Source organism: Euleptes europaea, chromosome 10 (assembly GCF_029931775.1).
Source record: "Euleptes europaea isolate rEulEur1 chromosome 10, rEulEur1.hap1, whole genome shotgun sequence".
In the NCBI taxonomy this organism is placed as follows: Eukaryota; Metazoa; Chordata; class Lepidosauria; order Squamata; family Sphaerodactylidae; genus Euleptes; species Euleptes europaea.
In genome coordinates this window covers 35,338,760-35,352,544 of record NC_079321.1, presented here as the reverse complement: position 1 = coordinate 35,352,544, position 13,785 = coordinate 35,338,760, and the positions used below count along the sequence as shown (strand labels likewise).

General features: G+C 42.0%; 1 protein-coding gene across 1 annotated transcript in view; it reads right to left on the bottom strand.

Moving 5' to 3' along the window:
• DLGAP2 (DLG associated protein 2) overlaps positions 1–13,785 on the bottom strand; it is a 345,317-nt gene that overhangs the window by 262,250 nt on the left and 69,282 nt on the right. Inside the window, exon 2 of the mRNA XM_056856455.1 lies at positions 7,852–7,884. The gene's annotated coding sequence lies outside the window, so the exon portion shown is untranslated. The remainder of the gene's footprint in view (positions 1–7,851; positions 7,885–13,785) is intronic.

The window sequence follows — 13,785 nt, the reverse complement described above, 5'->3', positions numbered from 1 at the left end:
CCCTTGATCTCAGCCTGGGTGAAATCTCCATGCATTAGGCAAAGTGCGGGGCGTGCACGCTTGGTTTCGCTCACAGCCAATTACAAAGCAGCATGTCCAGAGGCGGAGATTGAAAGACTTCCTGCTTCCTCAGACCTCATTCCGAGCAGAAGAAAGGCTTTTTAAAACCTTGGCTTGGATTTCTCCCTCCCCATTCAGATTGCTCCTCTATTATGTTGTTGTTCTTAAAATGCTTTTTTATGTGGCAATTGGGTTTGGGAGGGAAATTTTTCTCACAGTAAGCACTACAAGTAAGCCAATTACAAAACAGCATTTAAAGGGGCAGGACTTGATTTGAGCTTGGAGACTGCTGATGCAGAGATTCCTACCAGGAAAGTGTGGGTCCAGCCAGCAACAAACATCAGGTAAAATTCTTATGCATAAACGACCACTGTTGTACAGCATGTCTTTGACAAGTTGAAGAGGGAATTTTTTGTGAAATCACAGCAGGTTTTTGAGGTTGAACTCCTGCCCACAAATGACATAACCAATGTCACCAAAGTATATATTAGGAAAAAAATGATACTCAGTGACCAACCACAAACATTGCTCCTAACCTTTTTAGAATTAGGTTTGATGCTGAAACTCTTACCAACCTGAAAATGTCCTGGCTGGACTCTCCTAGTAAACATACCATGATAAGATAAATGAGCAAAAGCTATTTCTTGGTGGTCATGCTCTTTCCCCACATTTATAAATACAAAGTGAATGTTGGTGAGAACACAATTCTGGTTTGTTTGTTTTTAAAGATGGCAATGGGTTTAACTGGAAGGATTCTTTCTACTCAACAAATGTCAAATACCCTTGTACAGGTGCAACAAGCTCTTTTGGCCTTTTACTGACTATTGCCCTCCAGCTGCTCTGTGCTTCTCCAGTGACACAGTGTGACCACTAACTTGCTTTATAGCAGCAGTTTTGTCCACTCACAGCTGCTCTGAGAAGTCAGGAAAAGAACAAAATAGTATTGTGCACTGGCAAGCCCAGCCCTAGCATATATATATATTTGGTGAGCAATTTATACACAGTTGTCACAAACAATTTTATTCAGCATTTTTGTGACAGATATGATGAACTGAATATTTCTGAAAAGGAAAAAGGAAAAGAAAGTGCCATAGTACTTGAATTCTGGTGAAATGATGGATTAAGACAACTCTGAAGCCTGGATTGAACACCCAATTAAGAGTTTGTCATAAAATGGTGATTTGGACGCTGTGGATCTGAGTTGTTTCCCCAAAGCACAATAAAGGGGGCTGTGGAGAATGATTAATTGCCAAACACCATAATCCCTGCAAGACATCTTTTATGTCAATGGTAAAACAATAAATGAGGGGGTTTATGTATTGTTGAGCCTGACTTCCTAACAAGTATATTGAACTTGGTGAAGAAGAAAAAATTAGAAACAATTTTTAAGCTGCATCACTAAGAGAAATCAAAGTCATTCTGGATAAAGAATGACACATTTTTATAACATATATATATGCAGCATATATATATATATACTGCATATCATAATCAATAATCTATAACAAACAATGAAAGCATGCATCTAAGCCAAGATATTTGTCTTACTTAGGGCAGTCAGGCATGACTTGGCAACCAGTGGGAGACCAGGGAGAGGCATGGTGGGGATGCCATTGTGATGTCATTTCTGGGGGAAACATGGAAGTGACACCAGTCCTCTCTAGGAGTTGCCAGAAACTCTATAGTTTTACCATACAGTTTCGGGCAATTCTTAGAGTGAACTGATGTCTCTGTTGGGTTTTCCTTGGAAGTGATGTCTTTCAGTTGGGCAAATGGCATTTTTTTTTCTCCTGCTGTCCTTCAGAGAAGCAGCGGGAAACAGGAGCTGGGGATCTCCCATCAGTCTTATTGTAGCTGGACCCCATAACACAGTAACACATGTATTTTGATGTGCACACAAATATGGGAATGGAGTGTGCCAGTATTTTAATTTCTGTTGTGGGCTGAGAAATGGACAGGCAGATCTGCTGGGTACATCTTGGAGGCACAACAGCTCCATCTTCCACACATAATTTAATAAAAGTGGCATGGAATGCATATTCACTGAACTAAAAGCAAAACAACGTTAAGATGAACACCATCCTCTCATCTGTCTGACTCCCCTTCTACAAATCAAAATCACTCTCTTTTCTGAAATGAGTCTCAATATATTAGCAGTCTTCCATTCTGCTACTAACGCCAAGCATCTGCTGTGTTTCATTTGGACAGAAACAGAACTATCACAAACCACAGCATGCTTCTGGGCTCCACCAGAAGATTCAGAAATATACCATCATTGATGGCACTGAAAGCCACTAAAATTACAGGAGGATAAACGTGGTTATTCTCCCAGGTGAGCCCTGGAGATCTCCTGGAATTATAGCTGATCTGCAGACTACAGAAATGCTTTCCCCGGGGGAGGGGGAAGACTGCTGTAGAGGGTGGGCTTGATGGGATTATACCCCACTGAGAGCCCTACCCTCCCCAAACCCCATCCTCCTCATGCTTCACCCACCAATCTCCAGGAATTTCCTGAGCCACAGCTGGAAACCCTACCACCAGGACCATTTAATTGTTAAAATCAGACTAGATTTAGAATGGAAATGGATCCCGACATTTCATTATTAATTAATTAAATAATATATTTATAACCCATGTTTTGGTATAAAAGTATCCTCAACACAGCTTAAAATATCAGTAATATGTATAACTTAAAATATAAAATAATGCATCACTACAGCCAAAATAACATCCATACCCAGCAATCTTGGGGGGGGGGGGAATCAGAGCCACAAACGAAATGCCAGAGCAGTCCATATAAATAAAGCCAATCCCCCAGATATAAAAGTCACACAGATGAACTACCTAAACCAAAGCTCTGCTATAAAAGTTTGAACAAATCCTCCTAAAAATCCTGAAAGAAAGAGCCAGATATGACTCTTAGGGGAGGGAATTCCGGAGTCTCGCCACCTGGACCAAAAGAGTGTCCTGTTAAATGAGTCCATGTGCTGAACCTCTGATGGCAGTTGCACACAACGCTGGGCCTCATCGGTGACCTCTGCGTCTAAACAGTTTCATGAGGGAGAAAGCAGTCCTTCAGGGCATTTAGGACTTTGACCATCAAAACTTTGATGGACTTTGATGGAAACAAACTGGAAACCAATGTAGCTGTAGAAAAAATTAGTCTTATATGATTCAATTGATTGACCCCAGGTACAGCTAGGCTGCTGAATTTTGAAAAGTTGTTTCAAAGAACGTTTCAAAGTCAGCCCCCACATACACCAAGTTAAAACAATCTGGCATTTATGAACGTGTATGTAACTGTAGCCAGATCCACTTCTGCAAGATGCGTTGTAATTGGTATTCAAACAAATTGATAACAGGAATACTTAGCTACAGTCACCACCTAATCATTTGCAAGCTAGACTGGATCCAGAAGAACTGTGAACCTGTGTCTTCAGCACAAATAAAAGCCTTACACAAAACACACTGAATAACTTGGGTTCAGTTGGCCAACATTATCCAGTGAAGCAATGACTGGTTGGATGTTCAGCAGATTTGGGATGAACAGTAATCCATATCAGTTAAACATCCAATCAATAGCACCTCTGCCTTTTTTCATCTTTACTTATTTGTTTACATACCGGCCTGTCTTCTGAGCACCTCAGAACCCAATCTAGTGTGGATTTCAGTTTAGAGAAAGAAAGATGTACTTTTAACTGTCTGTAAAACCTGGATGGCCCAGGCTAGCCTAATCTCGTCAGATCTCAGTAGCTAAGCAGGGTCAGCCCTGGTTAGTATTTGGATGGGAGACCACCAAGGAATACTAGGGTTGCTGTGCAAAGGAAGGCACTGGCAAACCACCTCTGTTAGTCTCTTGCCATGAAAACCCCCAAAAGGGGTCACCATAAGTCGGCTGCGACTTGACGGCATTTTACACACAAAACTTTTAACTGTCTCTAAAACAAGGTTCCTTTCTTTTGTATACCGGTACTTGGATTTAGCATCAGAGAGTCTATGAATAAAGGGTACAACACCCGAACATTTACTCTAGATTGACTAGAAAACAATATGCATTTCCCACTGAAACTAATGGAAAGTAATAAAGACAAGAATAAAGAATCCAAACTCTAGCTACTATAATTAACATGTATAAAATTCTTAATAAACAAAATGAACTCAACTGGGCAAAATGTCTGTGCTCTACCTTAAAATCCACCTTGTTCTCTTAATGCCAGGGTAAATTATTTCAGAATTCTGTTTGGGCATTTTTTTTTAAATTAAGCATTAAGCAGGTTTTTTAAAAATCAAGTTAGTAGAACTACATTCCACTACAGCAGTGAAGCAAATTATTAATAAATTGCTGAGAAAGCTCACAAGTTGCAAAGGATTATGAAGCATTGATTCATGCTCCAGCAGTGTTTCTAAGGGTACTCTAGGGCCACTTATAAATCTCTGCTTGACTTCTTCTAGACTTGGAGTTAACACCACGGAACCAACACTGAACTACTGAGACAGAAATTCAAACCTACTGAGAACAATCTATTGCATGTTTAAGATATTATTTCTGAAGTACTGCCCAGATTCCTAGTTTTTTTTTAAAAAAACCTAGATCATAAACATCGGTCTAACACTAGGCACAGATGGCTTGAAAGTTGATATTACCTGAAATAATGTAGCTCTGAGCAAGTTCTTATTTCTATCCAAACATTTTAAGACTAGCATAACAATACAATATGAACATTTTAGGCTTCTGTGTTGTTGTTTTTATTAGAATCTGTGCTTTGTGACTGATTTTCCAATATGTACTAGATCCCATGAAGTGCAAGCAGAAAGGTAAGAACGTAAGAACATATGAAAGGCCATGCTGGATCAGACCAAGGTCCATCAAGTCCAGCAGTCTGTTCACACAGTGGCCAACCAGGTGCCTCTAGGAAGCCCATAAAAAAGACAACTGCAGCAGCATTGTCCTGCCTGTGTTCTAAAGTACCTATTATAATAGGCATACTCCTCTGATCCTGGAGAGAATAGGTATGCATCATGACTATTATCAATTTTTACTAGTAGCCATGAATAGCCCGCTCCTCCATGAATGTCTCCACTCCCCTCTTAAAGCCTTCCAAGTTGGCAGCCATCACCCCATCCTGGGGCAGGGAGTTCCACAATTTAACCATGCGTATTCATAGATGGAGACTTTTCCCACTTTCCATACCCCTCATCAGCCTCATGAGACCTACAAAAGCTTATGCTGACAGTCATGGGAGTATGGACAAGAAGTCACATGACCTGGGGAGTACAATAAGGAGGAGAAGTTGGCATAAGAACCCACACCTCTCCCTTGTGTGAACAGACTGTCTTGTGCCAGTAGAAACACCAATAATGAAAGAAGACAATGGAAGTGTGTTTGTAGGGTTGCCAGCTACTCTCTTTGCTTCAGTAAAAATCAGAGAGATCTGGGGAATTCCTAGAGCATCATGACATCACTTCTGGGTACAAGTGGAAGTGACAATGCATCAATGCTTCTTGCCCCCTATTTTTGCTCCAGCTGGAGTGCAGGGTGGCAGCAGGGGGCAAGAGCTGGGACAAGGAGACTGCCATGGTGGGCAATCTGGTAAGCCTATGCTCGCCAACATTACCAACACAACGTTTTACAAACCATTGGACATTTTCATCTTCACCAAGCCTTTATAAAATGTTCTGAAACCCTCTGTCTCAGTATTAGAGTTTGAAGACATTGCAGATTGGCATCAGGAACTATTTCATATCATCTATCCACCTCATGAGCAGATTGCAGCTGTGTGTCTAAGTATATGTGGACCCGGGAGTGGGGATTTTGATTTTGCATTGTTTGGGGATTCTACTCTACGGTCTGCTGCCTCATTAAAAAAAATATAGAAGATTTTCAGGTCGCATTTGCAAACTGCAACTCTCCCTTGTCTAGTATTTCATATGCAAGCACAGGAATGGCAGCAGAGGGATCACAGTCTTCAGTGGGCAGATGGGATGCACACCTCATTTTGGCAGGGCCTGCTTCACCTCTCACCTCTTCTTAATTGCTGCAGGGAGGTTTCTAAGGTCCCTTCCGTAGGGCTCTTTGACGCACTTTGGCTTCTGAAGGCAAATAGTTTTTTTTTTTTTAAGGTATCACAAACCTTAAGTTTACAACACTGTCTTCCTGCCATTAATGAAGTCTTAATTCCAGTTTTCCAAACCCTGTTTTGATCAAAGTTTTTTTTTCTTTTCTTTTTTTGGTGATTGTTGTTGTTGCACTTTATTCTTTAGCTGTGTGAAACCTTTAAAAAAATCTTCAGGGACCTAAGGGCCAAAGTAGGGAATTGAACTTCTCCAAGTCTGCATGGCTCAGTTTAGACTGGGACTGCAGCAGCGAGGGAGGAGGAACCTCTGCACCATTTTCCCTAGCAGAAACATCCTCAAAGGGAGGGCACTGTTTGCCCACTGCAGGGCTACACATGCATAGGGTTGCTCACCTCCAGGTAGTAGCTGGAGATCTCCCGCTATTACAACTGATCTCCAGCCAATAGAGATCAGTTCACCTGGAGAAAATGGCCACTTTGGCCATTGGACTCTATGGCATTGAAGTCCCTCCCTTCCCCAAACCCCACCCTCCTCAGGCTCCGCCCCAAAATCTCCAGGTATTTCCTAACCTGGAGCTGGCAACCCTACACATGCACTGAATATTCTCATGATTGTAGCCACTGAATTTTATGCTGAATATCAAGTTTCCTGTCATATACCGAGGACGATCATAGGCGTACTTTGAACATTAAAATCAGAATTTCAGATTTATACGTTAAGAACTTTTAAGTCTCATGGATTTCTGCAAGATGAACTGAACAAAAGCTGAACTCCCATTATAGACAGTTTTGGTTTAAGGAACTGTTCCTGATTTATTTCAGAAATACTCATAACAAAGAACAGATGCCCATCACTTCCCAAAGCAACTTAAATTTATTATACTACAAGGATAAGATACTTTAATACCATGCAGTTAATCTCCTGACCCATATTTTCTTACAATCTTACAATGCACTCCTTATTTTGGAATCCTGCAGGAGGAAACTCTCTTTGTGAATAAAGGATCCTGGTTTTAGGATCCAAGACAGAGCATTTTAAAAACTGTACATGTTAAACACTGAGGACATCACCTACTCAAAGTTCCAAACTGATTTCAACAGGAAAGCAAACCATGTGCTTTGAATCAAGGTGATCCCTTCCTGCATTTTCTTTTGCACCCAAAGTCCAGACACTGGCTACATGTTTGTTTTGGTGAAGGATCTTGGTCAAGCACAAATTATATCCCTTGGGCATAAATCTTAAAAAAAAAAAAAAAACATTCTCTTGGTGCAATGCTTAGCTGTTCTTGTTTCTTAAAGTGTAACGAACTCAGGCATAGAATGTCAACTGCTTAAGATAAAACCTAATTTTGCTACTGTTTTATACAACCTCAAATGAATGTTCATGAGCTTTCATACTTCTAATTATACTGACCAACACACAAGACTTGAATAAAAGAGCAAACATTTCCATTCTCTTACTGCAAGAGAATACCGGCCTCTTGCTGCCTGAAGCATGTACTGTGCTTTACTCAGCCTAATTCAATTCATTTTTGGCCGCTAAGATAGCAGTGGGTTTTTCCCCTCCCTTTTATTTGCATCTCTTCTATTACCACAGTCAATTTACTATCACCAGTAAAAAAAAAAAAGGGGGGGTTACAGATTTAAAAAGTCATACAAATCAAGTGTCACCTCTCTCAGCTTAGAAAATTATCAGGGATACTGATGTACAACTCACCTTCAGGCTCACCACAGAGTGTACACTGTGACTCTGCAAAACAAAACAAAAAAAGAGAAAGAAGTCAATACAGAGATCATCATTTTAAAGCCGGGAATGCCTCATTGTTTCCTTGGGGTTTGCTTGCCTCACTCTTGTGTTTGTTTGATGTATTGTGTCCCAGATAATCAGCACCAGGGGGCAGATCTTTTTTCTTCTGTGTGTGTACAGTACCGAGTTAGACAGAGTCCCCGTCAGTGAATGGCCAAGAAGGTGAGAAAAAGAGAGAGGGGTGGGGGAGACTTTATACATGGAAATATAGAGTCTAGACATGAAGTATAGACTCTGTCGCATCACATCCCTGCATCCTGCCCCTCCCCAAACTCCGTCCTCCCCAGGCTCTGCCATCAAATTTCTAGGAATTTCCCAGACAGGAGTTTGCAACCCTAGCATCCATACCATGATTTAACTCTGGTGTAACCGTGTGGAGGTGCATATAGTTAATTGCATGGAACATGGTCCATGTAGCAAGTCACTTGTGTGAAGTAACTTCTGGTGCTGAAATGATTTTTACTAACCACACTAAACTTTCTGTTTGTTCATACATAGCACTGGTGCTTAGCCAGTTATTTAGCAATTGGCATCTAATCACCAAGGGTATTCGCACATCCTTAAACCAAGACGTTTTGCTCCACTAAGGTAAGGTAAAGGTCCCCTGTGCAAAGCACCAGGTCATTCCTGACCCATGGGGTGACATCACATCCCGATCTTTACTAGGCAGACTTTGTTTGGGGGTGGTTTGCCAGTGCCTTCCCCAGTCCTCTTCCCTTTACCCCCAGCAAGCTGGGTACTCATTTGACTGACCTCGGAAGGATGGAAGGCTGAGTCAACCTTGAGCCGGCTACCTGAAACCAACTTCCGTTGGGATCAAACTCAGGTCGTGAGCAGAGCTTGGACTACAGTACTGCAGCTTACCACTCTGCGCCATGGGGCTTGCTAAATAGCCACAAAAGATTCTTCAGGACTGTAAGGTTTGTATCATACATACAGGTAATATTTGCCCTGACCTGGATAGCTGTCAGCTAGGGCTTTCTGTCGACCCCGGATAAAACAAGATGGTTCCTCGCCTGAACAAAATGGAGTTTAAGTACGCTCCGTTCTCCCCCGTTTGCATTTTGTCCCCTGCCCGGCATCTGCACCTCAATGGAGACCCGCCCGGGTAATCGCTAGTATGATACCAGGTCCCGCGAAACAATGCCTGGGAGCCTTGGCAATCGTTTAGATATTTCACGCGTTAATTTCTTGTATGCGTCTTCAATGAGTAGTTACCGGCAGTTACTTCCGTATTGTTTCCTTGTATCTGAACTATCAAGACAGCTCTGCCGCACCTCGTCCTTTTGTGTTATACCCTATTGTATGTACCCTATAAATGTACCGGTGTTTTCCCATGTCTGTATTCTAGCCTTATGTTTCTATGGACCTACTGAACTCGCTGGCTTTCTTAATAAAACTTTAAAACTCGCGACTACGTCTGGAGTGAAGTTCCTTATGAAAGAAACGCAATGAAGTACTGCAGTCTGACAATAGCCCAGGCTAGTTCAATCTCATCAGATCATGGAAGCTATGCAGGGTCAGTCCTGGTCAGTATTTGGGTGGGAGACCACCAGGGAATACCAGGGTAGCTATGCAGAAGAAGACAATGGCAAACTACCTCTGAATGTCTCTTGCTTTGAAAACCCTACGGGGTTGCTGCAACTTGATGGCAAAAAAAAAAGTTTAAAGAAGTTAATTGCAAAAACTACAGATCATCTCTAGTTAAGATCGCTTTTCAGTCATTGTGTTTTTACCACAGGTATCGGGACAGGATACTACCTACAATCCTCCCAATATGAGCAATCACAATTTTGGCTGAAAGGAGCATATATGTGTGGTGCAGGCATGTGGTAAAACACAACCGAAGAGGGGTACAATCATAACTAAAATACATAGAACGGAAAGGAGTCTTATTTTAAATTTATCTTAAAAGGCTGAAATTAACACTTGATTTAAATTTCTGCATCTGTTGCTTGTAGCTTGTATCACATCATTTTAAGAAGCCACAAAATAGAGATATGGGATGGAGTTACTTTGCAAAGAGAAAAGGACATAGCTGTGGTAAAGAAGAGGAAGATCACAAGGGGAAGAAGAGTTTAGCTTAATCACATCACTGGGGAATAAACGTATAAATCTCATGAGCAAGAGAGAATTTTTAAAAAAAGAAAAATGGCTCTAGATTGGTAATTCAAAATGTGGCATTGTTTCTTTTGAGTCAGCACTGGCTCAGCATGCTGTCAGAGGCTGTTGTAAAGTGCCATCTTTCAGCAGAGTAAAACAGCAGCACTCATCTTTCACAGTAATTAAAAGATATTATGAAATTTCATTTTGTAAGCAGCAGTTTTTAAATAAATTGTAGGCACTACAAATGTTTAGGTCCTACAAAAAGGCATGTATAGCCCCTGTTAGTTCTCAGAGAAACTTAGCTTTCAGTATATGCACCACGCGTGGTGGTTGCAGGCAACCGGGTAAATGCTGCACCAAATGCCAATGTCAGTATATATGATGTGAGGCTGATAGGTATTCCATGCATAGTGAAATTTCCTAGGACTGACAATGATTCCTTTTCATGGCGATTGTGAATGTTTTTTATTTGGACCGTTTTTTGCACTATATGTACAACGGATTTTATATTCTCTTTGTTGTGGATAAATTACATTATTTGCAGTATACTGCTGGTTTGTTGTTTACTAGCTTAACTTACAGCACGCTAATTTTTGTTTGCAGTACCTGGAGGTTGGCAACCCTACCCCCGCCTTTCCCTGTCTGGCCAATGAAGTAATGAAGTTACAATGAAGTAACTATGCCATTCTGCGCATAAAGGGCGAGAGAAGAAGGAAGTGTCAAGAAGTTGGAGCAGCCAGTGGGCGAGCAAGCAACGGTGGGGCCGGAGCATGCAGGAGGAAAGGCAGTTGTCCTGGTGGGGAAGCCTCATGGAGATGCTGCTGAGGTCTCTCGAACAGAGCTGAGGCTTCTGTGTGGCCCCGGCAGGATGGACCTCGGAGGGATGGAAGGCTGAGTCAACCTTGAGCACGCTACCTAAAACCAACTTCCGTTGGGATCGAACTCAAGTCGTGAGCAGAAATTTTGACTACAGTACTGCACGTTACCACTCTGCGCCATGGGGCTCTTCAATACTATTATTAATATTAAATATGCAATTGTAGCCTTTTTAATTACCAGAACACCTCTGTGCGTGTAGGGTTGTCTCTCTCCACCATGGCTTAATGGCAGAACGTTAGCCAGCCCATGTGCATCTGGAATGAGGTAAAAGGCTTCCCTCTCGGCCTTCTTATGCTCTCCTTAGCATGAGGCACAGCTGCTCAGGCTAGAGTGAGTGAGATTGCCAATTTGCCCAGAGGAAGGCTAAGCGGCCATGGTGAAAAGAAATTACACACACACCCCCAATCATCCTACTGTGGATGTGTAAGCTGCTTTGGCCCAACTGTGGAGAAAGGTGGGGTAAGTAAGCAGATAATAAATATAGCTGAAGATGGGAGGCAAATAAAAGGTAGGTTGGTGAATGACTGAGAAGGAGAGAATGAGGCAGGGAACGGGTAGAGGATATGGAGGTTACCAAGGGGAGGGAAAGAGGAAATAGTGTGGGGAGGGGGATATAGGGCAAAGTAAGGTGCCACCCCACAAGTCCTTGAGGGTCCCCTAACATGCAAGTGGGTCTGGCCTAGTGGCTGGCACCACAACACGGAACCACAGTTTTTCTAGGTAGAGGCTTCTGGGGGGCAGGGGAAGATGAAAAGCTTAAGACAGAGGGGCAGTTGGGTGGGAATGAGACAGGGTTACCAACTGGAGGTTAGGAAATACCTGGAGATTTGGGGGGCAGAGCATTGGGAGGGTGGGGTTTGAGGAGGGAAGGGATTTGGAAGGCTTGAAGAGGGGAGTGGACATGTTCATGGAGGAGAGGGCTATTCGTGGTTACTAGTCATGATGCATACCTATTCCCTCCAGGATCAAAGGAGCATGCCTATTATCTTAGGTGCTTTGGAACACAGGCAGGACAATGCAGCTGCAGTCATTTGTGGGCTTCCTAGAGGCACCTGGCTGGCCACTGTGTGAACTGGACTTGATGGACCTTGGTCTGATCCAGCAGGGTCTTCCTTATGTTCTTATGATCTCAGAAGGGTATAATGCTATAGACTTCACTCTCCAAAGTATCCATTTCCTTCAGGTGAACTAAGGTTGCCAACCTCTAGGTGGGGACTGGAGATCACCTGGAATTGCAACTGCTGTCCAGATGTCCCTGGAGAAAATGGCTGCTTTGAAAGGTGGACTGTGTGGCTACCTGCTGAGGTAGCTTCCCTCCTGAAACCTTGCTCTCCCAAGGCTCCACCTGTAGTGGATTCATGTCTCAGGCACAGTGAAAGACATCTAAAATCCTAATTTACAGATGCACTTTTCCAAAAGCCAACTGCTATTCTCAGGACTGTTTCAGCCATTACTAAACTCCAAGATTTAACCTGGAGTGAAGGGACCAGGCATTGGGATTAGAAGGTAATTTAGATTATTTTAATGTGGGATTTCCCTGACCAAGAACTATAAAATTTGCATAAACACTTCAAATAGTGTAGGATCCCATATATATACACACACACACACATACACACACACACACACACATATATAATTCTTGGTCCCAGATTTCTAGTGCTGCCATAGTTGATTAGCTAAATTGGTCATCTATGCAGTGAAGTTCAGCACTTCTAATAAGCCAGTCCATTTAACCTTTTAATTAAGTTGCTTTGCTTTCCTGTCTCTGAAAATACATTGCATGAGGTAAAATATGACAGCCTAACTGAACGGTTATAGAGACAATGTAGATACATTTTGACCTAAATGGTCGTCTGTGTCAATAACAGCTGCACTAACAGCTTTAAATTAATGCTATTCATACTCAAAAGGTATTTAGTCTTCAACCCACTGTCTGCTCAAATGCCTGAAACTTTCTTTGTCTTCAAAGTTCTGGTGACTCCAATTATGTTTTCTGAAAATGATTTCTTGTGTGAATTGACAGCCACTATTAGAGTATTACTGTCAAACATTACATTGCTGTTTCGTAATGTCTTTAATGGTACTAAAACCCTCTGCCTTACAGAAAACTTGTTTCATTGTAATAAGCTTCCTTATTAGGGTTGCCAACCTCCAGGAGGTAGCTGGAGATCTCCCACTATTACAATTGATCTCCAGGCGACAGAGATCAGTCTACCTGGAGAAAATGGCAATTGGACTCTATGGCATTGAAGTCTCTCCCCTCTCCAAACCCAGCCTTGCTCAGGCTCCACCCCCAAAATCTCCAGGTATTTCCCAACCCAGAGCTGGCAACTCTGTTCCTTATAATGAGTAAGTCCCAAGTCAGTGCTGTTCTACTTTCATGAGGGAAGTATACTAGCCTTAGAGGTTTTATACAAATTTTATTTATGTAGATATTTATAATTTACTATTCTCCTCACAAGGACCCAAAGCAGCTTACACCATCATTCTCCCCTTTACATTTTTATCCACATGATAACCCTGTGAGGTAGATTAGGCTAAAAGAGAATAACTGGCTCAAGATCACCCAGCAAGCTTCCATGGCAGAACAGATTCCATCTGTTTTCACATACACTGAACAATGCACTTTCGGTTCACTTTTGATGCACTTTGCAATTGGATTTTACTGTGTGAAACAGCACAATCCAATTGCAAACGATCACTAAATTGCACTGAAAGTTCATTAAAAGCATATTATTCAGCGTTTGTGAAAGTGCCTGGCTCGTCCAGGTCCTACTCTAGCACTCTAACCCCTACATCACACTGGCTAGCAAAATTGAAAGCAAGGATGTAAATATTTCAATGATATAATAAAAT